Consider the following 26256-nt stretch of genomic DNA (forward strand, 5'->3'; position numbering starts at 1 on the left):
CTAATCCAATTATTATACAAACCCTTTTAGTTCGGGCGCCAGAGTTAGAGTCAATAACTGCTCCAGGGAGGATATCTTACAAGCTTTTCCGCCTAATTATTTTCCACAACCTTTCAGTTCGGGCGCCAGTATTAGAGTCAATAGGTTTTTGCTGTTCTGATATATGAAATGTAGTTCCAACTGCTCCCCATAGGACATCACAAACCTTTCGAAGGTGCTAGCACAATTATTATAGAAACCCTTTTAGTTCGGGCGCCAGTGTTATAGTCAATAACTTTCTGCTGTTCTGATATATGAAATGTGGTTCCAACCGCTCCAGAGAAGACATCACAAACCTTTCGAAGGTGCTAATCCAATTATTATACAAACCCTTTTAGTTCGGGCGCCAGAGTTAGAGTCAATATCTGCTCCAAGGAGGATATCTTACAACCTTTTCCGCCTAATTATTTTCCAGAACCTTTTAGTTCGGGAGCAAGTATTAGAGTCAATAGGTTTTTGCTGTTCTGATATATGAAATGTAATTCCTACTGCTCCAAGGAGGATCATCACAGAAGCTTTTCCTTCGAAGGTAGTAGCCTAATTGTTATCCGCAACCTTTTATTTCGGGCGCCAGTGCTAGAGTCTATAGGTTTTTGCTGTTCTGATATATGAAATGTAGTTCCAACTGCTCCACATAGGACATCACAAACCTTTCGAAGGTGCTAGCCCAATTATTATACAAAACCTTTTATTTCGGGCGCCAGAGTTAGAGTCAATAACTGCTCCAGGGAGGATATCTTACAACCTTTTCCGCCTAATTATTTGCCACAACCTTTTAGTTCTGGCGCCAGTATTAGAGTCAATAGGTTTTTGCTGTTCTGATATATGAAATGTAGTTCCAACTGCTCCACATAGGACATCACAAACCTTTCGAAGGTGCTAGCACAATTATTATAGAAACCCTTTTAGTTCGGGCGCCAGTGTTTTAGTCAATAATTCTGCTGTTCTGATATATGAAATGTGGTTCCAACCGCTCCAGAGAAGACATCACAAACCTTACCCAAATATTATAGAACACAAACCCAATTATTATAGAAACCCTTTTAGTTCGGGCGCCAGTGTTATAGTCAATAACTTTCTGCTGTTCTGATATATGAAATGTGGTTCCAACCGCTCCAGAGAAGAAATCACAAACATTTCGAAGGTGCTGGCCCAATTATTATACAAACCCTTTTAGTTCGGGCGCCAGAGTTAAAGTCAATAACTGCTCCAGGGAGGATATCTTACAACCTTAACCGCCTAATTATTTTCCACAACCTTTTAGTTCGGCCGCCAGCATTAGAGTCAATAGGTTTTTGCTGTTCTGATATATGAAATGTAGTTCCAACTGCTCCACATAGGACATCACAAACCTTTCGAAGGTGCTAGCGCAATTATTATAGAAACCCTTTTAGTTCGGGCGCCAGTGTTATAGTCAATAAATTTCTGCTGTTCTGATATATGAAATGTGGTTCCAACCGCTCCACAGAAGACATCACAAACCTTTCGAAGGTGCTAGCCCAATTATTATACAAACCCTTTTAATTCGGGCGCCAGAGTTAGAGTCAATAACTGCTCCAGGGAGGATATCTTACAACCTTAACCGCCTAATTATTTACACAACCTTTTAGTTCGGGCACCAGTATTAGAGTCAATAGGTTTTTGCTGTTCTGATATATGAAATGTAGTTCCAACTGCTCCAAGGAGGATCATCACAGAAGCTTTTCCTTCGAAGGTAGTTGCCTAATTGTTATCCACAACCTTTTATTTCGGGCGCCAGTGCTAGAGTCTATAGGTTTTTGCTGTTCTGATATATGAAATGTAGTTCCAACTGCTCCACATAGGACATCACAAAACTTTCGAAGGTGCTGGCCCAATTATTATACAAACACTTTTAGTTCGGGCGCCAGAGTTAGTGTCAATAACTGCTTCAGGGAGGATATCTTACAACCTTTTCCACCTAATTATTTTCCACAACCTTTTAGTTCGGGCGCCAGTATTAGAGTCAATAGGTTTTTGCTGTTTTGATATATGAAATGTAGTTCCAACTGCTCCAAGGAGGATCATCACAGAAGCTTTTCCTTCGAAGGTAGTAGCCTAATTGTTATCCACAACCTTTTATTTCGGGCGCCAGTGCTAGAGTCTATAGGTTTTTGCTGTTCTGATATATGAAATGTAGTTCCAACTGCTCCACATAGGACATCACAAACCTTTCGAATGTGCTAGCCCAATTATACAAACCCTTTTAGTTCAGCGCCAGAGTTAGAGTCAATAACTGCTCCAGGGAGGATATCTTACAACCTTTTCCGCCTAATTATTTTCCACAACCTTTTATTTCGGGCGCCAGTAGTCAATAGGTTTTTGCTGTTCTGATATATGAAATGTAGTTCCAACTGCTCCAAGGAGGATCATCACAGAAGCTTTTCCTTCGAAGGTAGTAGCCTAATTGTTATCCACAACCTTTTATTTCGGGCGCCAGTGCTAGAGTCTATAGGTTCTTGCTGTTCTGATATATGAAATGTAGTTCCAACTGCTCCACATAGGACATCATAAACCTTTCGAAGGTGCTAGCCCAATTATTATAGAAACACTTTTAGTTCGGGCGCCAGTCTTATAGTCAATAACTTTCTGCTGTTCTGATATATGAAATGTAGTTCCAACTGCTCCACATAGGACATCACAAACCTTTCGAAGGTGCTAGCCCAATTATTATAGAAACCCTTTTAGTTCGGGCGCCAGTGTTATAGTCAATAACTTTCTGCTGTTCTGATATATGAAATGTGGTTCCAACCGCTCCAGAGAAGAAATCACAAACATTTCGAAGGTGCTGGCCCAATTATTATACAAACCCTTTTAGTTCGGGCGCCAGAGTTAAAGTCAATAACTGCTCCAGGGAGGATATCTTACAACCTTAACCGCCTAATTATTTTCCACAACCTTTTAGTTCGGCCGCCAGCATTAGAGTCAATAGGTTTTTGCTGTTCTGATATATGAAATGTAGTTCCAACTGCTCCACATAGGACATCACAAACCTTTCGAAGGTGCTAGCGCAATTATTATAGAAACCCTTTTAGTTCGGGCGCCAGTGTTATAGTCAATAAATTTCTGCTGTTCTGATATATGAAATGTGGTTCCAACCGCTCCACAGAAGACATCACAAACCTTTCGAAGGTGCTAGCCCAATTATTATACAAACCCTTTTAATTCGGGCGCCAGAGTTAGAGTCAATAACTGCTCCAGGGAGGATATCTTACAACCTTAACCGCCTAATTATTTACACAACCTTTTAGTTCGGGCACCAGTATTAGAGTCAATAGGTTTTTGCTGTTCTGATATATGAAATGTAGTTCCAACTGCTCCAAGGAGGATCATCACAGAAGCTTTTCCTTCGAAGGTAGTTGCCTAATTGTTATCCACAACCTTTTATTTCGGGCGCCAGTGCTAGAGTCTATAGGTTTTTGCTGTTCTGATATATGAAATGTAGTTCCAACTGCTCCACATAGGACATCACAAAACTTTCGAAGGTGCTGGCCCAATTATTATACAAACCCTTTTAGTTCGGGCGCCAGAGTTAGAGTCAATAACTGCTCCAGGGAGGATATCTTACAACCTTAACCGCCTAATTATTTACACAACCTTTTAGTTCGGGCACCAGTATTAGAGTCAATAGGTTTTTGCTGTTCTGATATATGAAATGTAGTTCCAACTGCTCCAAGGAAGATCATCACAGAAGCTTTTCCTTCGAAGGTAGTAGCTTAATTGTTATCCGCAACCTTTTATTTCGGGCGCCAGTGCTAGAGTCTATAGGTTTTAGCTGTTCTGTTATAAGAAATGTAGTTCCAACTGCTCCACATAGGACATCACAAACCTTTCGAATGTGCTAGCCTAATTATACAAACCCTTTTAGTTCAGCGCCAGAGTTAGAGTCAATAACTGCTCCAGGGAGGATATCTTACAACCTTTTCCGCCTAATTATTTTCCACAACCTTTTAGTTCGGGCGCCAGTATTAGAGTCAATAGGTTTTTGCTGTTCTGATATATGAAATGTAGTTCCAACTGCTCCAAGGAGGATCATCACAGAAGCTTTTCCTTCGAAGGTAGTAGCCTAATTGTTATCCACAACCTTTTATTTCGGGCGCCAGTGCTAGAGTCTATAGGTTTTTGCTGTTCTGTTATATGAAATGTAGTTCCAACTGCTCCACATAGGGCATCACAAACCTTTCGAATGTGCTAGCCTAATTATACAAACCCTTTTAGTTCAGCGCCAGAGTTAGAGTCAATAACTGCTCCAGGGAGGATATCTTACAACCTTTTCCGCCTAATTATTTTCCACAACCTTTTAGTTCGGGCGCCAGTATTAGAGTCAATAGGTTTTTGCTGTTCGGATATATGAAATGTAGTTCCAACTGCTCCAAGGAGGATCATCACAGAAGCTTTTCCTTCGAAGGTAGTAGCCTAATTGTTATCCACAACCTTTTATTTCGGGCGCCAGTGCTAGAGTCTATAGGTTTTTGCTGTTCTGATATATGAAATGTAGTTCCAACTGCTCCACATAGGACATCACAAACTTTTCGAAGGTGCTGGCCCAATTATGATAGAAACACTTTTAGTTCGGGCGCCAGTGTTATAGTCAATAACTTTCTGCTGCTCTGATATATGAAATGTGGTTGCAACCGCTCCACAGAAGACATCACAAACCTTACCCAAATATTATAGAACACAAACCCAATTATTATAGAAAACCTTTTAGTTCGGGCGCCAGTGTTATAATCAATAACTTTCTGCTGTTCTGATATATGAAATGTGGTTCCAACCGCTCCACAGAAGAAATCACAAACATTTCGAAGGTGCTAGACCAATTATTATACAAACCCTTTTAATTCGGGCGCCAGATTTAGAGTCAATATCTGCTCCAGGGAGGATATCTTACAACCTTAACCGCCTAATTATTTTCCACAACCTTTTAGTTCGGGCGCCAGTATTAGAGTCAATAGGTTTTTGCTGTTCTGATATATGAAATGTAGTTCCAACTGCTCCAAGGAGGATCATCACAGAAGCTTTTCCTTCGAAGGTAGTAGCATAATTGTTATCCACAACCTTTTATTTCGGGCGCCAGTGCTAGAGTCTATAGGTTTTTGCTGTTCTGATATATGAAATGTAGTTCCAACTGCTCCACATAGGACATCACAAACCTTTCGAAGGTGCTAATCCAATTATTATACAAACCCTTTTAGTTCGGGCGCCAGAGTTAGAGTCAATAACTGCTCCAGGGAGGATATCTTACAAGCTTTTCCGCCTAATTATTTTCCACAACCTTTCAGTTCGGGCGCCAGTATTAGAGTCAATAGGTTTTTGCTGTTCTCATATATGAAATGTAGTTCCAACTGCTCCAAGGAGGATCATCACAGAAGCTTTTCCTTCGAAGGTAGTAGCCTAATTGTTATCCACAACCTTTTATTTCGGGCGCCAGTGCTAGAGTCTATAGGTTTTTGCTGTTCTGATATATGAAATGTAGTTCCAACTGCTCCACATAGGACATCAGAAACCTTTCGAAGGTGCTAATCCAATTATTATACAAACCCTTTTAGTTCGGGCGCCAGAGTTAGAGTCAATAACTGCTCCAGGGAGGATATCTTACAAGCTTTTCCGCCTAATTATTTTCCAGAACCTTTCAGTTCGGGCGCCAGTATTAGAGTCAATAGGTTTTTGCTGTTCTGATATATGAAATGTAGTTCCAACTGCTCCCCATAGGACATCACAAACCTTTCGAAGGTGCTAGCACAATTATTATAGAAACCCTTTTAGTTCGGGCGCCAGTGTTATAGTCAATAACTTTCTGCTGTTCTGATATATGAAATGTGGTTCCAACCGCTCCAGAGAAGACATCACAAACCTTTCGAAGGTGCTAATCCAATTATTATACAAACCCTTTTAGTTCGGGCGCCAGAGTTAGAGTCAATATCTGCTCCAAGGAGGATATCTTACAACCTTTTCCGCCTAATTATTTTCCAGAACCTTTTAGTTCGGGAGCAAGTATTAGAGTCAATAGGTTTTTGCTGTTCTGATATATGAAATGTAATTCCTACTGCTCCAAGGAGGATCATCACAGAAGCTTTTCCTTCGAAGGTAGTAGCCTAATTGTTATCCGCAACCTTTTATTTCGGGCGCCAGTGCTAGAGTCTATAGGTTTTTGCTGTTCTGATATATGAAATGTAGTTCCAACTGCTCCACATAGGACATCACAAACCTTTCGAAGGTGCTAGCCCAATTATTATACAAAACCTTTTATTTCGGGCGCCAGAGTTAGAGTCAATAACTGCTCCAGGGAGGATATCTTACAACCTTTTCCGCCTAATTATTTGCCACAACCTTTTAGTTCTGGCGCCAGTATTAGAGTCAATAGGTTTTTGCTGTTCTGATATATGAAATGTAGTTCCAACTGCTCCACATAGGACATCACAAACCTTTCGAAGGTGCTAGCACAATTATTATAGAAACCCTTTTAGTTCGGGCGCCAGTGTTTTAGTCAATAATTCTGCTGTTCTGATATATGAAATGTGGTTCCAACCGCTCCAGAGAAGACATCACAAACCTTACCCAAATATTATAGAACACAAACCCAATTATTATAGAAACCCTTTTAGTTCGGGCGCCAGTGTTATAGTCAATAACTTTCTGCTGTTCTGATATATGAAATGTGGTTCCAACCGCTCCAGAGAAGAAATCACAAACATTTCGAAGGTGCTGGCCCAATTATTATACAAACCCTTTTAGTTCGGGCGCCAGAGTTAAAGTCAATAACTGCTCCAGGGAGGATATCTTACAACCTTAACCGCCTAATTATTTTCCACAACCTTTTAGTTCGGCCGCCAGCATTAGAGTCAATAGGTTTTTGCTGTTCTGATATATGAAATGTAGTTCCAACTGCTCCACATAGGACATCACAAACCTTTCGAAGGTGCTAGCGCAATTATTATAGAAACCCTTTTAGTTCGGGCGCCAGTGTTATAGTCAATAAATTTCTGCTGTTCTGATATATGAAATGTGGTTCCAACCGCTCCACAGAAGACATCACAAACCTTTCGAAGGTGCTAGCCCAATTATTATACAAACCCTTTTAATTCGGGCGCCAGAGTTAGAGTCAATAACTGCTCCAGGGAGGATATCTTACAACCTTAACCGCCTAATTATTTACACAACCTTTTAGTTCGGGCACCAGTATTAGAGTCAATAGGTTTTTGCTGTTCTGATATATGAAATGTAGTTCCAACTGCTCCAAGGAGGATCATCACAGAAGCTTTTCCTTCGAAGGTAGTTGCCTAATTGTTATCCACAACCTTTTATTTCGGGCGCCAGTGCTAGAGTCTATAGGTTTTTGCTGTTCTGATATATGAAATGTAGTTCCAACTGCTCCACATAGGACATCACAAAACTTTCGAAGGTGCTGGCCCAATTATTATACAAACACTTTTAGTTCGGGCGCCAGAGTTAGTGTCAATAACTGCTTCAGGGAGGATATCTTACAACCTTTTCCACCTAATTATTTTCCACAACCTTTTAGTTCGGGCGCCAGTATTAGAGTCAATAGGTTTTTGCTGTTTTGATATATGAAATGTAGTTCCAACTGCTCCAAGGAGGATCATCACAGAAGCTTTTCCTTCGAAGGTAGTAGCCTAATTGTTATCCACAACCTTTTATTTCGGGCGCCAGTGCTAGAGTCTATAGGTTTTTGCTGTTCTGATATATGAAATGTAGTTCCAACTGCTCCACATAGGACATCACAAACCTTTCGAATGTGCTAGCCCAATTATACAAACCCTTTTAGTTCAGCGCCAGAGTTAGAGTCAATAACTGCTCCAGGGAGGATATCTTACAACCTTTTCCGCCTAATTATTTTCCACAACCTTTTATTTCGGGCGCCAGTAGTCAATAGGTTTTTGCTGTTCTGATATATGAAATGTAGTTCCAACTGCTCCAAGGAGGATCATCACAGAAGCTTTTCCTTCGAAGGTAGTAGCCTAATTGTTATCCACAACCTTTTATTTCGGGCGCCAGTGCTAGAGTCTATAGGTTCTTGCTGTTCTGATATATGAAATGTAGTTCCAACTGCTCCACATAGGACATCATAAACCTTTCGAAGGTGCTAGCCCAATTATTATAGAAACACTTTTAGTTCGGGCGCCAGTCTTATAGTCAATAACTTTCTGCTGTTCTGATATATGAAATGTAGTTCCAACTGCTCCACATAGGACATCACAAACCTTTCGAAGGTGCTAGCCCAATTATTATAGAAACCCTTTTAGTTCGGGCGCCAGTGTTATAGTCAATAACTTTCTGCTGTTCTGATATATGAAATGTGGTTCCAACCGCTCCAGAGAAGAAATCACAAACATTTCGAAGGTGCTGGCCCAATTATTATACAAACCCTTTTAGTTCGGGCGCCAGAGTTAAAGTCAATAACTGCTCCAGGGAGGATATCTTACAACCTTAACCGCCTAATTATTTTCCACAACCTTTTAGTTCGGCCGCCAGCATTAGAGTCAATAGGTTTTTGCTGTTCTGATATATGAAATGTAGTTCCAACTGCTCCACATAGGACATCACAAACCTTTCGAAGGTGCTAGCGCAATTATTATAGAAACCCTTTTAGTTCGGGCGCCAGTGTTATAGTCAATAAATTTCTGCTGTTCTGATATATGAAATGTGGTTCCAACCGCTCCACAGAAGACATCACAAACCTTTCGAAGGTGCTAGCCCAATTATTATACAAACCCTTTTAATTCGGGCGCCAGAGTTAGAGTCAATAACTGCTCCAGGGAGGATATCTTACAACCTTAACCGCCTAATTATTTACACAACCTTTTAGTTCGGGCACCAGTATTAGAGTCAATAGGTTTTTGCTGTTCTGATATATGAAATGTAGTTCCAACTGCTCCAAGGAGGATCATCACAGAAGCTTTTCCTTCGAAGGTAGTTGCCTAATTGTTATCCACAACCTTTTATTTCGGGCGCCAGTGCTAGAGTCTATAGGTTTTTGCTGTTCTGATATATGAAATGTAGTTCCAACTGCTCCACATAGGACATCACAAAACTTTCGAAGGTGCTGGCCCAATTATTATACAAACACTTTTAGTTCGGGCGCCAGAGTTAGTGTCAATAACTGCTTCAGGGAGGATATCTTACAACCTTTTCCACCTAATTATTTTCCACAACCTTTTAGTTCGGGCGCCAGTATTAGAGTCAATAGGTTTTTGCTGTTTTGATATATGAAATGTAGTTCCAACTGCTCCAAGGAGGATCATCACAGAAGCTTTTCCTTCGAAGGTAGTAGCCTAATTGTTATCCACAACCTTTTATTTCGGGCGCCAGTGCTAGAGTCTATAGGTTTTTGCTGTTCTGATATATGAAATGTAGTTCCAACTGCTCCACATAGGACATCACAAACCTTTCGAATGTGCTAGCCCAATTATACAAACCCTTTTAGTTCAGCGCCAGAGTTAGAGTCAATAACTGCTCCAGGGAGGATATCTTACAACCTTTTCCGCCTAATTATTTTCCACAACCTTTTATTTCGGGCGCCAGTAGTCAATAGGTTTTTGCTGTTCTGATATATGAAATGTAGTTCCAACTGCTCCAAGGAGGATCATCACAGAAGCTTTTCCTTCGAAGGTAGTAGCCTAATTGTTATCCACAACCTTTTATTTCGGGCGCCAGTGCTAGAGTCTATAGGTTCTTGCTGTTCTGATATATGAAATGTAGTTCCAACTGCTCCACATAGGACATCATAAACCTTTCGAAGGTGCTAGCCCAATTATTATAGAAACACTTTTAGTTCGGGCGCCAGTCTTATAGTCAATAACTTTCTGCTGTTCTGATATATGAAATGTAGTTCCAACTGCTCCACATAGGACATCACAAACCTTTCGAAGGTGCTAGCCCAATTATTATAGAAACCCTTTTAGTTCGGGCGCCAGTGTTATAGTCAATAACTTTCTTCTGTTCTGATATATGAAATGTGGTTGCAACCGCTCCACAGAAGACATCACAAACCTTACCCAAATATTATAGAATACAAACCCAATTATTATAGAAACCCTTTTAGTTCGGGCGCCAGTGATATAGTCAATAACTTTCTGCTGTTCTGATATATGAAATGTGGGTCCAACCGCTACAGAGAAGACATCACAAACCTTTCGAAGGTGCTAGCCCAATTATTATACAAACCCTTTTAGTTCGGGCCCCAGAGTTAGAGTCAATAACTGCTCCAGGGAGGATATCTTACAACCTTAACCGCCTAATTATTTACACAACCTTTTAGTTCGGGCACCAGTATTAGAGTCAATAGGTTTTTGCTGTTCTGATATATGAAATGTGTTCCAACTGCTCCAAGGAGGATCATCACAGAAGCTTTTCCTTCGAAGGTAGTAGCTTAATTGTTATCCGCAACCTTTTATTTCGGGCGCCAGTGCTAGAGTCTATAGGTTTTTGCTGTTCTGTTATATAAAATGTAGTTCCAATTGCTCCACATAGGACATCACAAACCTTTCGAATGTGCTAGCCTAATTATACAAACCCTTTTAGTTCAGCGCCAGAGTTAGAGTCAATGACTGCTCCAGGGAGGATATCTTACAACCTTTTCCGCCTAATTATTTTCCACAACCTTTTAGTTCGGGCGCCAGTATTAGAGTCAATAGGTTTTTGCTGTTCTGATATATGAAATGTAGTTCCAACTGCTCCAAGGAGGATCATCACAGAAGCTTTTCCTTCGAAGGTAGTAGCCTAATTGTTATCCACAACCTTTTATTTCGGGCGCCAGTGCTAGAGTGTATAGGTTTTTGCTGTTCTGATATATGAAATGTAGTTCCAACTGCTCCACATAGGACATCATAAACCTTTCGAAGGTGCTAGCCCAATTATTATAGAAACCCTTTTAGTTCGGCCGCCAGTGTTATAGTCAATAACTTTCTGCTGTTCTGATATATGAAATGTGGTTGCAACCGCTCCACAGAAGACATCACAAACCTTACCCAAATATTATAGAATACAAACCCAATTATTATAGAAACCCTTTTAGTTCGGGCGCCAGTGTTATAGTCAATAACTTTCTGCTGTTCTGATATATGAAATGTGGTTCCAACCGCTACAGAGAAGACATCACAAACCTTTCGAAGGTGCTAGCCCAATTATTATACAAACCCTTTTAGTTCGGGCGCCAGAGTTAGAGTCAATAACTGCTCCAGGGAGGATATCTTACAACCTTAACCGCCTAATTATTTACACAACCTTTTAGTTCGGGCACCAGTATTAGAGTCAATAGGTTTTTGCTGTTCTGATATATGAAATGTAGTTCCAACTGCTCCAAGGAAGATCATCACAGAAGCTTTTCCTTCGAAGGTAGTAGCTTAATTGTTATCCGCAACCTTTTATTTCGGGCGCCAGTGCTAGAGTCTATAGGTTTTAGCTGTTCTGTTATAAGAAATGTAGTTCCAACTGCTCCACATAGGACATCACAAACCTTTCGAATGTGCTAGCCTAATTATACAAACCCTTTTAGTTCAGCGCCAGAGTTAGAGTCAATAACTGCTCCAGGGAGGATATCTTACAACCTTTTCCGCCTAATTATTTTCCACAACCTTTTAGTTCGGGCGCCAGTATTAGAGTCAATAGGTTTTTGCTGTTCTGATATATGAAATGTAGTTCCAACTGCTCCAAGGAGGATCATCACAGAAGCTTTTCCTTCGAAGGTAGTAGCCTAATTGTTATCCACAACCTTTTATTTCGGGCGCCAGTGCTAGAGTCTATAGGTTTTTGCTGTTCTGTTATATGAAATGTAGTTCCAACTGCTCCATGGAGGATCATCACAAACCTTTCGAAGGTGCTAATCCAATTATTATACAAACCCTTTTAGTTCGGGCGCCAGAGTTAGAGTTAATAACTGCTCCAGGGAGGATATCTTACAAGCTTTTCCGCCTAATTATTTTCCACGACCTTTCAGTTCGGGCGCCAGTATTAGAGTCAATAGGTTTTTGCTGTTCTGATATATGAAATGTAGTTCCAACTGCTCCAAGGAGGATCATCACAGAAGCTTTTCCTTCGAAGGTAGTAGCTTAATTGTTATCCGCAACCTTTTATTTCGGGCGCCAGTGCTAGAGTCTATATGTTTTTGCTGTTCTGTTATATGAAATGTAGTTCCAACTGCTCCACATAGGGCATCACAAACCTTTCGAATGTGCTAGCCTAATTATACAAACCCTTTTAGTTCAGCGCCAGAGTTAGAGTCAATAACTGCTCCAGGGAGGATATCTTACAACCTTTTCCGCCTAATTATTTTCCACAACCTTTTAGTTCGGGCGCCAGTATTAGAGTCAATAGGTTTTTGCTGTTCGGATATATGAAATGTAGTTCCAACTGCTCCAAGGAGGATCATCACAGAAGCTTTTCCTTCGAAGGTAGTAGCCTAATTGTTATCCACAACCTTTTATTTCGGGCGCCAGTGCTAGAGTCTATAGGTTTTTGCTGTTCTGATATATGAAATGTAGTTCCAACTGCTCCACATAGGACATCACAAACTTTTCGAAGGTGCTGGCCCAATTATGATAGAAACACTTTTAGTTCGGGCGCCAGTGTTATAGTCAATAACTTTCTGCTGCTCTGATATATGAAATGTGGTTGCAACCGCTCCACAGAAGACATCACAAACCTTACCCAAATATTATAGAACACAAACCCAATTATTATAGAAAACCTTTTAGTTCGGGCGCCAGTGTTATAATCAATAACTTTCTGCTGTTCTGATATATGAAATGTGGTTCCAACCGCTCCACAGAAGAAATCACAAACATTTCGAAGGTGCTAGACCAATTATTATACAAACCCTTTTAATTCGGGCGCCAGATTTAGAGTCAATATCTGCTCCAGGGAGGATATCTTACAACCTTAACCGCCTAATTATTTTCCACAACCTTTTAGTTCGGGCGCCAGTATTAGAGTCAATAGGTTTTTGCTGTTCTGATATATGAAATGTAGTTCCAACTGCTCCAAGGAGGATCATCACAGAAGCTTTTCCTTCGAAGGTAGTAGCATAATTGTTATCCACAACCTTTTATTTCGGGCGCCAGTGCTAGAGTCTATAGGTTTTTGCTGTTCTGATATATGAAATGTAGTTCCAACTGCTCCACATAGGACATCACAAACCTTTCGAAGGTGCTAATCCAATTATTATACAAACCCTTTTAGTTCGGGCGCCAGAGTTAGAGTCAATAACTGCTCCAGGGAGGATATCTTACAAGCTTTTCCGCCTAATTATTTTCCACAACCTTTCAGTTCGGGCGCCAGTATTAGAGTCAATAGGTTTTTGCTGTTCTCATATATGAAATGTAGTTCCAACTGCTCCAAGGAGGATCATCACAGAAGCTTTTCCTTCGAAGGTAGTAGCCTAATTGTTATCCACAACCTTTTATTTCGGGCGCCAGTGCTAGAGTCTATAGGTTTTTGCTGTTCTGATATATGAAATGTAGTTCCAACTGCTCCACATAGGACATCAGAAACCTTTCGAAGGTGCTAATCCAATTATTATACAAACCCTTTTAGTTCGGGCGCCAGAGTTAGAGTCAATAACTGCTCCAGGGAGGATATCTTACAAGCTTTTCCGCCTAATTATTTTCCAGAACCTTTCAGTTCGGGCGCCAGTATTAGAGTCAATAGGTTTTTGCTGTTCTGATATATGAAATGTAGTTCCAACTGCTCCCCATAGGACATCACAAACCTTTCGAAGGTGCTAGCACAATTATTATAGAAACCCTTTTAGTTCGGGCGCCAGTGTTATAGTCAATAACTTTCTGCTGTTCTGATATATGAAATGTGGTTCCAACCGCTCCAGAGAAGACATCACAAACCTTTCGAAGGTGCTAATCCAATTATTATACAAACCCTTTTAGTTCGGGCGCCAGAGTTAGAGTCAATATCTGCTCCAAGGAGGATATCTTACAACCTTTTCCGCCTAATTATTTTCCAGAACCTTTTAGTTCGGGAGCAAGTATTAGAGTCAATAGGTTTTTGCTGTTCTGATATATGAAATGTAATTCCTACTGCTCCAAGGAGGATCATCACAGAAGCTTTTCCTTCGAAGGTAGTAGCCTAATTGTTATCCGCAACCTTTTATTTCGGGCGCCAGTGCTAGAGTCTATAGGTTTTTGCTGTTCTGATATATGAAATGTAGTTCCAACTGCTCCACATAGGACATCACAAACCTTTCGAAGGTGCTAGCCCAATTATTATACAAAACCTTTTATTTCGGGCGCCAGAGTTAGAGTCAATAACTGCTCCAGGGAGGATATCTTACAACCTTTTCCGCCTAATTATTTGCCACAACCTTTTAGTTCTGGCGCCAGTATTAGAGTCAATAGGTTTTTGCTGTTCTGATATATGAAATGTAGTTCCAACTGCTCCACATAGGACATCACAAACCTTTCGAAGGTGCTAGCACAATTATTATAGAAACCCTTTTAGTTCGGGCGCCAGTGTTTTAGTCAATAATTCTGCTGTTCTGATATATGAAATGTGGTTCCAACCGCTCCAGAGAAGACATCACAAACCTTACCCAAATATTATAGAACACAAACCCAATTATTATAGAAACCCTTTTAGTTCGGGCGCCAGTGTTATAGTCAATAACTTTCTGCTGTTCTGATATATGAAATGTGGTTCCAACCGCTACAGAGAAGACATCACAAACCTTTCGAAGGTGCTAGCCCAATTATTATACAAACCCTTTTAGTTCGGGCGCCAGAGTTAGAGTCAATAACTGCTCCAGGGAGGATATCTTACAACCTTAACCGGCTATTTATTTACACAACCTTTTAGTTCGGGCACCAGTATTAGAGTCAATAGGTTTTTGCTGTTCTGATATATGAAATGTAGTTCCAACTGCTCCAAGGAGGATCATCACAGAAGCTTTTCCTTTGAAGGTAGTAGCTTTATTGTTATCCGCAACCTTTTATTTCGGGCGCCAGTGCTAGAGTCTATAGGTTTTTGCTGTTCTGTTATATGAAATGTAGTTCCAACTGCTCCACATAGGACATCACAAAACTTTCGAATGTGCTAGCCTAATTATACAAACCCTTTTTGTTCAGCGCCAGAGTTAGAGTCAATAACTGCTCCAGGGAGGATATCTTACAACCTTTTCCGCCTAATTATTTTCCACAACCTTTTAGTTCGGGCGCCAGTATTAGAGTCATTAGGTTTTTGCTGTTCTGATATATGAAATGTAGTTCCAACTGCTCCAAGGAGGATCATCACAGAAGCTTTTCCTTCGAAGGTAGTAGCCTAATTGTTATCCACAACCTTTTATTTCGGGCGCCAGTGCTAGAGTCTATAGGTTTTTGCTGTTCTGATATATGAAATGTAGTTCCAATTTCTCCACATAGGACATCACAAACTTTTCGAAGGTGCTGGCCCAATTATGATAGAAACACTTTTAGTTCGGGCGCCAGTGTTATAGTCAATAACTTTCTGCTGCTCTGATATATGAAATGTGGTTGCAACCGCTCCTCAGAAGACATCACAAACCTTACCCAAATATTATAGAACACAAACCCAATTATTATAGAAAACCTTTTAGTTCGGGCGCCAGTGTTATAATCAATAACTTTCTGCTGTTCTGATATATGAAATGTGGTTCCAACCGCTCCACAGAAGACATCACAAACCTTTCGAAGGTGCTAGACCAATTATTATACAAACCCTTTTAGTTCGGGCGCCAGAGTTAGAGTCAATATCTGCTCCAGGGATGATATCTTACAACCTTAACCGCCTAATTATTTTCCACAACCTTTTAGTTCGGGCACCAGTATTAGAGTCAATAGGTTTTTGCTGTTCTCATATATGAAATGTAGTTCCAACTGCTCCAAGGAGGATCATCACAGAAGCTTTTCCTTCGAAGGTAGTAGCCTAATTGTTATCCACAACCTTTTATTTCGGGCGCCAGTGCTAGAGTCTATAGGTTTTTGCTGTTCTGATATATGAAATGTAGTTCCAACTGCTCCACATAGGACATCACAAACCTTTCGAAGGTGCTAATCCAATTATTATACAAACCCTTTTAGTTCGGGCGCCAGAGTTAGAGTCAATAACTGCTCCAGGGAGGATATCTTACAAGCTTTTCCGCCTAATTATTTTCCAGAACCTTTCAGTTCGGGCGCCAGTATTAGAGTCAATAGGTTTTTGCTGTTCTGATATATGAAATGTAGTTCCAACTGCTCCCCATAGGACATCACAAACCTTTCGAAGGTGCTAGCACAATTATTATAGAAACCCTTTTAGTTCGGGCGCCAGTGTTATAGTCAATAACTTTCTGCTGTTCTGATATATGAAATGTGGTTCCAACCGCTCCAGAGAAGACATCACAAACCTTTCGAAGGTGCTAATCCAATTATTATACAAACCCTTTTAGTTCGGGCGCCAGAGTTAGAGTCAATATCTGCTCCAAGGAGGATATCTTACAACCTTTTCCGCCTAATTATTTTCCAGAACCTATTAGTTCGGGAGCAAGTATTAGAGTCAATAGGTTTTTGCTGTTCTGATATATGAAATGTAATTCCTACTGCTCCAAGGAGGATCATCACAGAAGCTTTTCCTTCGAAGGTAGTAGCCTAATTGTTATCCGCAACGTTTTATTTCGGGCGCCAGTGCTAGAGTCTATAGGTTTTTGCTGTTCTGATATATGAAATGTAGTTCCAACTGCTCCACATAGGACATCACAAACCTTTCGAAGGTGCTAGCCCAATTATTATACAAAACCTTTTATTTCGGGCGCCAGAGTTAGAGTCAATAACTGCTCCAGGGAGGATATCTTACAACCTTTTCCGCCTAATTATTTGCCACAACCTTTTAGTTCTGGCGCCAGTATTAGAGTCAATAGGTTTTTGCTGTTCTGATATATGAAATGTAGTTCCAACTGCTCCACATAGGACATCACAAACCTTTCGAAGGTGCTAGCACAATTATTATAGAAACCCTTTTAGTTCGGGCGCCAGTGTTTTAGTCAATAATTCTGCTGTTCTGATATATGAAATGTGGTTCCAACCGCTCCAGAGAAGACATCACAAACCTTACCCAAATATTATAGAACACAAACCCAATTATTATAGAAACCCTTTTAGTTCGGGCGCAAGTGTTATAGTCAATAACTTTCTGCTGTTCTGATATATGAAATGTGGTTCCAACCGCTACAGAGAAGACATCACAAACCTTTCGAAGGTGCTAGCCCAATTATTATACAAACCCTTTTAGTTCGGGCGCCAGAGTTAGAGTCAATAACTGCTCCAGGGAGGATATCTTACAACCTTAACCGGCTAATTATTTACACAACCTTTTAATTCGGGCACCAGTATTAGAGTCAATAGGTTTTTGCTGTTCTGATATATGAAATGTAGTTCCAACTGCTCCAAGGAGGATCATCACAGAAGCTTTTCCTTTGAAGGTAGTAGCTTTATTGTTATCCGCAACCTTTTATTTCGGGCGCCAGTGCTAGAGTCTATAGGTTTTTGCTGTTCTGTTATATGAAATGTAGTTCCAACTGCTCCACATAGGACATCACAAAACTTTCGAATGTGCTAGCCTAATTATACAAACCCTTTTTGTTCAGCGCCAGAGTTAGAGTCAATAACTGCTCCAGGGAGGATATCTTACAACCTTTTCCGCCTAATTATTTTCCACAACCTTTTAGTTCGGGCGCCAGTATTAGAGTCATTAGGTTTTTGCTGTTCTGATATATGAAATGTAGTTCCAACTGCTCCAAGGAGGATCATCACAGAAGCTTTTCCTTCGAAGGTAGTAGCCTAATTGTTATCCACAACCTTTTATTTCGGGCGCCAGTGCTAGAGTCTATAGGTTTTTGCTGTTCTGATATATGAAATGTAGTTCCAATTTCTCCACATAGGACATCACAAACTTTTCGAAGGTGCTGGCCCAATTATGATAGAAACACTTTTAGTTCGGGCGCCAGTGTTATAGTCAATAACTTTCTGCTGCTCTGATATATGAAATGTGGTTGCAACCGCTCCTCAGAAGACATCACAAACCTTACCCAAATATTATAGAACACAAACCCAATTATTATAGAAAACCTTTTAGTTCGGGCGCCAGTGTTATAATCAATAACTTTCTGCTGTTCTGATATATGAAATGTGGTTCCAACCGCTCCACAGAAGACATCACAAACCTTTCGAAGGTGCTAGACCAATTATTATACAAACCCTTTTAGTTCGGGCGCCAGAGTTAGAGTCAATATCTGCTCCAGGGATGATATCTTACAACCTTAACCGCCTAATTATTTTCCACAACCTTTTAGTTCGGGCACCAGTATTAGAGTCAATAGGTTTTTGCTGTTCTCATATATGAAATGTAGTTCCAACTGCTCCAAGGAGGATCATCACAGAAGCTTTTCCTTCGAAGGTAGTAGCCTAATTGTTATCCACAACCTTTTATTTCGGGCGCCAGTGCTAGAGTCTATAGGTTTTTGCTGTTCTGATATATGAAATGTAGTTCCAACTGCTCCACATAGGACATCACAAAACTTTCGAAGGTGCTAATCCAATTATTATACAAACCCTTTTAGTTCGGGCGCCAGAGTTAGAGTCAATATCTGCTCCAAGGAGGATATCTTACAACCTTTTCCGCCTAATTATTTTCCAGAACCTTTTAGTTCGGGAGCAAGTATTAGAGTCAATAGGTTTTTGCTGTTCTGATATATGAAATGTAATTCTTACTGCTCCAAGGAGGATCATCACAGAAGCTTTTCCTTCGAAGGTAGTAGCCTAATTGTTATCCGCAACCTTTTATTTCGGGCGCCAGTGCTAGAGTCTATAGGTTTTTGCTGTTCTGATATATGAAATGTAGTTCCAACTGCTCCACATAGGACATCACAAACCTTTCGAAGGTGCTAGCCCAATTATTATACAAAACCTTTTATTTCGGGCGCCAGAGTTAGAGTCAATAACTGCTCCAGGGAGGATATCTTACAACCTTTTCCGCCTAATTATTTGCCACAACCTTTTAGTTCTGGCGCCAGTATTAGAGTCAATAGGTTTTTGCTGTTCTGATATATGAAATGTAGTTCCAACTGCTCCACATAGGACATCACAAACCTTTCGAAGGTGCTAGCACAATTATTATAGAAACCCTTTTAGTTCGGGCGCCAGTGTTTTAGTCAATAATTCTGCTGTTCTGATATATGAAATGTGGTTCCAACCGCTCCAGAGAAGACATCACAAACCTTACCCAAATATTATAGAACACAAACCCAATTATTATAGAAACCCTTTTAGTTCGGGCGCCAGTGTTATAGTCAATAAATTTCTGCTGTTCTGATATATGAAATGTGGTTCCAACCGCTCCACAGAAGACATCACAAACCTTTCGAAGGTGCTAGCCCAATTATTATACAAACCCTTTTAGTTCGGGCGCCAGAGTTAGAGTCAATAACTGCTCCAGGGAGGAAATCTTACAACCTTAACCGCCTAATTATTTACACAACCTTTTAGTTCGGGCACCAGTATTAGAGTCAATAGGTTTTTGCTGTTCTGATATATGAAATGTAGTTCCAACTGCTCCAAGGAGGATCATCACAGAAGCTTTTCCTTCGAAGGTAGTAGCCTAATTGTTATCCACAACCTTTTATTTCGGGCGCCAGTGCTAGAGTCTATAGGTTTTTGCTGTTCTGATATATGAAATGTAGTTCCAATTTCTCCACATACGACATCACAAACTTTTCGAAGGTGCTGGCCCAATTATGATAGAAACACTTTTAGTTCGGGCGCCAGTGTTATATTCAATAACTTTCTGCTGCTCTGATATATGAAATGTGGTTGCAACCGCTCCACAGAAGACATCACAAACCTTACCCAAATATTATAGAATACAAACCCAATTATTATAGAAACCCTTTTAGTTCGGGCGCCAGTGTTATAGTCAATAACTTTCTGCTGTTCTGATATATGAAATGTGGTTCCAACCGCTACAGAGAAGACATCACAAACCTTTCGAAGGTGCTAGCCCAATTATTATACAAACGCTTTTAGTTCGGGCGCCAGAGTTAGAGTCAATAACTGCTCCAGGGAGGATATCTTACAACCTTAACCGGCTAATTATTTACACAACCTTTTAGTTCGGGCACCAGTATTAGAGTCAATAGGTTTTTGCTGTTCTGATATATGAAATGTAGTTCCAACTGCTCCAAGGAGGATCATCACAGAAGCTTTTCCTTTGAAGGTAGTAGCTTAATTGTTATCCGCAACCTTTTATTTCGGGCGCCAGTGCTAGAGTCTATAGGTTTTTGCTGTTCTGTTATATGAAATGTAGTTCCAACTGCTCCACATAGGACATCACAAAACTTTCGAATGTGCTAGCCTAATTATACAAACCCTTTTTGTTCAGCGCCAGAGTTAGAGTCAATAACTGCTCCAGGGACTATATCTTACAACCTTTTCCGCCTAATTATTTTCCACAACCTTTTAGTTCGGGCGCCAGTATTAGAGTCATTAGGTTTTTGCTGTTCTGATATATGAAATGTAGTTCCAACTGCTCCAAGGAGGATCATCACAGAAGCTTTTCCTTCGAAGGTAGTAGCCTAATTGTTATCCACAACCTTTTATTTCGGGCGCCAGTGCTAGAGTCTATAGGTTTTTGCTGTTCTGATATATGAAATGTAGTTCCAATTTCTCCACATAGGACATCATAAACCTTTCGAAGGTGCTAGCCCAATTATTATAGAAACACTTTTAGTTCGGGCGCCAGTCTTATAGTCAATAACTTTCTGCTGTTCTGATATATGAAATGTAGTTCCAACTGCTCCACATAGGACATCACAAACCTTTCGAAGGTGCTAGCCCAATTATTATAGAAACCCTTTTAGTTCGGGCGCCAGTGTTATAGTCAATAACTTTCTGCTGTTCTGATATATGAAATGTGGTTGCAACCGCTCCACAGAAGACATCACAAACCTTACCCAAATATTATAGAATACAAACCCAATTATTATAGAAACCCTTTTAGTTCGGGCGCCAGTGTTATAGTCAATAACTTTCTGCTGTTCTGATATATGAAATGTGGGTCCAACCGCTACAGAGAAGACATCACAAACCTTTCGAAGGTGCTAGCCCAATTATTATACAAACCCTTTTAGTTCGGGCCCCAGAGTTAGAGTCAATAACTGCTCCAGGGAGGATATCTTACAACCTTAACCGCCTAATTATTTACACAACCTTTTAGTTCGGGCACCAGTATTAGAGTCAATAGGTTTTTGCTGTTCTGATATATGAAATGTAGTTCCAACTGCTCCAAGGAGGATCATCACAGAAGCTTTTCCTTCGAAGGTAGTTGCCTAATTGTTATCCACAACCTTTTATTTCGGGCGCCAGTGCTAGAGTCTATAGGTTTTTGCTGTTCTGATATATGAAATGTAGTTCCAACTGCTCCACATAGGACATCACAAAACTTTCGAAGGTGCTGGCCCAATTATTATACAAACACTTTTAGTTCGGGCGCCAGAGTTAGTGTCAATAACTGCTTCAGGGAGGATATCTTACAACCTTTTCCACCTAATTATTTTCCACAACCTTTTAGTTCGGGCGCCAGTATTAGAGTCAATAGGTTTTTGCTGTTTTGATATATGAAATGTAGTTCCAACTGCTCCAAGGAGGATCATCACAGAAGCTTTTCCTTCGAAGGTAGTAGCCTAATTGTTATCCACAACCTTTTATTTCGGGCGCCAGTGCTAGAGTCTATAGGTTTTTGCTGTTCTGATATATGAAATGTAGTTCCAACTGCTCCACATAGGACATCACAAACCTTTCGAATGTGCTAGCCCAATTATACAAACCCTTTTAGTTCAGCGCCAGAGTTAGAGTCAATAACTGCTTCAGGGAGGATATCTTACAACCTTTTCCGCCTAATTATTTTCCACAACCTTTTATTTCGGGCGCCAGTAGTCAATAGGTTTTTGCTGTTCTGATATATGAAATGTAGTTCCAACTGCTCCAAGGAGGATCATCACAGAAGCTTTTCCTTCGAAGGTAGTAGCCTAATTGTTATCCACAACCTTTTATTTCGGGCGCCAGTGCTAGAGTCTATAGGTTCTTGCTGTTCTGATATATGAAATGTAGTTCCAACTGCTCCACATAGGACATCATAAACCTTTCGAAGGTGCTAGCCCAATTATTATAGAAACACTTTTAGTTCGGGCGCCAGTCTTATAGTCAATAACTTTCTGCTGTTCTGGTATATGAAATGTAGTTCCAACTGCTCCACATAGGACATCACAAACCTTTCGAAGGTGCTAGCCCAATTATTATAGAAACCCTTTTAGTTCGGGCGCCAGTGTTATAGTCAATAACTTTCTGCTGTTCTGATATATGAAATGTGGTTGCAACCGCTCCACAGAAGACATCACAAACCTTACCCAAATATTATAGAATACAAACCCAATTATTATAGAAACCCTTTTAGTTCGGGCGCCAGTGTTATAGTCAATAACTTTCTGCTGTTCTGATATATGAAATGTGGGTCCAACCGCTACAGAGAAGACATCACAAACCTTTCGAAGGTGCTAGCCCAATTATTATACAAACCCTTTTAGTTCGGGCCCCAGAGTTAGAGTCAATAACTTCTCCAGGGAGGATATCTTACAACCTTAACCGCCTAATTATTTACACAACCTTTTAGTTCGGGCACCAGTATTAGAGTCAATAGGTTTTTGCTGTTCTGATATATGAAATGTAGTTCCAACTGCTTCAAGGAGGATCATCACAGAAGCTTTTCCTTCGAAGGTAGTAGCTTAATTGTTATCCGCAACCTTTTATTTCGGGCGCCAGTGCTAGAGTCTATAGGTTTTTGCTGTTCTGTTATATAAAATGTAGTTCCAATTGCTCCACATAGGACATCACAAACCTTTCGAATGTGCTAGCCTAATTATACAAACCCTTTTAGTTCAGCGCCAGAGTTAGAGTCAATGACTGCTCCAGGGAGGATATCTTACAACCTTTTCCGCCTAATTATTTTCCACAACCTTTTAGTTCGGGCGCCAGTATTAGAGTCAATAGGTTTTTGCTGTTCTGATATATGAAATGTAGTTCCAACTGCTCCAAGGAGGATCATCACAGAAGCTTTTCCTTCGAAGGTAGTAGCCTAATTGTTATCCACAACCTTTTATTTCGGGCGCCAGTGCTAGAGTCTATAGGTTTTTGCTGTTCTGTTATATGAAATGTAGTTCCAACTGCTCCATGGAGGATCATCACAAACCTTTCGAAGGTGCTAATCCAATTATTATACAAACCCTTTTAGTTCGGGCGCCAGAGTTAGAGTTAATAACTGCTCCAGGGAGGATATCTTACAAGCTTTTCCGCCTAATTATTTTCCACGACCTTTCAGTTCGGGCGCCAGTATTAGAGTCAATAGGTTTTTGCTGTTCTGATATATGAAATGTAGTTCCAACTGCTCCAAGGAGGATCATCACAGAAGCTTTTCCTTCGAAGGTAGTAGCTTAATTGTTATCCGCAACCTTTTATTTCGGGCGCCAGTGCTAGAGTCTATAGGTTTTTGCTGTTCTGTTATATGAAATGTAGTTCCAACTGCTCCACATAGGACATCACAAACCTTTCGAATGTGCTAGCCTAATTATACAAACCCTTTTAGTTCAGCGCCAGAGTTAGAGTCAATAACTGCTCCAGGGAGGATATCTTACAACCTTTTCCGCCTAATTATTTTCCACAACCTTTTAGTTCGGGCGCCAGTATTAGAGTCAATAGGTTTTTGCTGTTCGGATATATGAAATGTAGTTCCAACTGCTCCAAGGAGGATCATCACAGAAGCTTTTCCTTCGTAGGTAGTAGCCTAATTGTTATCCACAACCTTTTATTTCGGGCGCCAGTGCTAGAGTCTATAGGTTTTTGCTGTTCTGATATATGAAATGTAGTTCCAACTGCTCCACATAGGACATCACAAACTTTTCGAAGGTGCTGGCCCAATTATGATAGAAACACTTTTAGTTCGGGCGCCAGTGTTATAGTCAATAACTTTCTGCTGCTCTGATATATGAAATGTGGTTGCAACCGCTCCACAGAAGACATCACAAACCTTACCCAAATATTATAGAACACAAACCCAATTATTATAGAAAACCTTTTAGTTCGGGCGCCAGTGTTATAATCAATAACTTTCTGCTGTTCTGATATATGAAATGTGGTTCCAACCGCTCCACAGAAGAAATCACAAACATTTCGAAGGTGCTAGACCAATTATTATACAAACCCTTTTAATTCGGGCGCCAGAGTTAGAGTCAATATCTGCTCCAGGGAGGATATCTTACAACCTTAACCGCCTAATTATTTTCCACAACCTTTTAGTTCGGGCGCCAGTATTAGAGTCAATAGGTTTTTGCTGTTCTGATATATGAAATGTAGTTCCAACTGCTCCAAGGAGGATCATCACAGAAGCTTTTCCTTCGATGGTAGTAGCATAATTGTTATCCACAACCTTTTATTTCGGGCGCCAGTGCTAGAGTCTATAGGTTTTTGCTGTTCTGATATATGAAATGTAGTTCCAACTGCTCCACATAGGACATCACAAACCTTTCGAAGGTGCTAATCCAATTATTATACAAACCCTTTTAGTTCGGGCGCCAGAGTTAGAGTCAATAACTGCTCCAGGGAGGATATCTTACAAGCTTTTCCGCCTAATTATTTTCCACAACCTTTCAGTTCGGGCGCCAGTATTAGAGTCAATAGGTTTTTGCTGTTCTCATATATGAAATGTAGTTCCAACTGCTCCAAGGAGGATCATCACAGAAGCTTTTATTTCGAAGGTAGTAGCCTAATTGTTATCCACAACCTTTTATTTCGGGCGCCAGTGCTAGAGTCTATAGGTTTTTGCTGTTCTGATATATGAAATGTAGTTCCAACTGCTCCACATAGGACATCAGAAACCTTTCGAAGGTGCTAATCCAATTATTATACAAACCCTTTTAGTTCGGGCGCCAGAGTTAGAGTCAATAACTGCTCCAGGTAGGATATCTTACAAGCTTTTCCGCCTAATTATTTTCCAGAACCTTTCAGTTCGGGCGCCAGTATTAGAGTCAATAGGTTTTTGCTGTTCTGATATATGAAATGTAGTTCCAACTGCTCCCCATAGGACATCACAAACCTTTCGAAGGTGCTAGCACAATTATTATAGAAACCCTTTTAGTTCGGGAGCCAGTGTTATAGTCAATAACTTTCTGCTGTTCTGATATATGAAATGTGGTTCCAACCGCTCCAGAGAAGACATCACAAACCTTTCGAAGGTGCTAATCCAATTATTATACAAACCCTTTTAGTTCGGGCGCCAGAGTTAGAGTCAATATCTGCTCCAAGGAGGATATCTTACAACCTTTTGCGCCTAATTATTTTCCAGAACCTTTTAGTTCGGGAGCAAGTATTAGAGTCAATAGGTTTTTGCTGTTCTGATATATGAAATGTAATTCCTACTGCTCCAAGGAGGATCATCACAGAAGCTTTTCCTTCGAAGGTAGTAGCCTAATTGTTATCCGCAACCTTTTATTTCGGGCGCCAGTGCTAGAGTCTATAGGTTTTTGCTGTTCTGATATATGAAATGTGGTTCCAACCGCTCCACAGAAGACATCACAAACCTTTCGAAGGTGCTAGCCCAATTATTATACAAACCCTTTTAATTCGGGCGCCAGAGTTAGAGTCAATAACTGCTCCAGGGAGGATATCTTACAACCTTAACCGCCTAATTATTTACACAACCTTTTAGTTCGGGCACCAGTATTAGAGTCAATAGGTTTTTGCTGTTCTGATATATGAAATGTAGTTCCAACTGCTCCAAGGAGGATCATCACAGAAGCCTTTCCTTCGAAGGTAGTAGCCTAATTGTTATCCACAACCTTTTATTTCGGGCGCCAGTGCTAGAGTCTATAGGTTTTTGCTGTTCTGATATATGAAATGTAGTTCCAATTTTTCCACATAGGACATCACAAACTTTTCGAAGGTGCTGGCCCAATTATGATAGAAACACTTTTAGTTCGGGCGCCAGTGTTATATTCAATAACTTTCTGCTGCTCTGATATATGAAATGTGGTTGCAACCGCTCCACAGAAGACATCACAAACCTTACCCAAATATTATAGAATACAAACCCAATTATTATAGAAACCCTTTTAGTTCGGGCGCCAGTGTTATAGTCAAT

The sequence above is a fragment of the Stegodyphus dumicola genome, chromosome 5, assembly GCF_044657685.1.
Source record: "Stegodyphus dumicola isolate Sdum_Otavi_A_Nest chromosome 5, ASM4465768v1".
Classification (NCBI taxonomy): Eukaryota; Metazoa; Arthropoda; class Arachnida; order Araneae; family Eresidae; genus Stegodyphus; species Stegodyphus dumicola.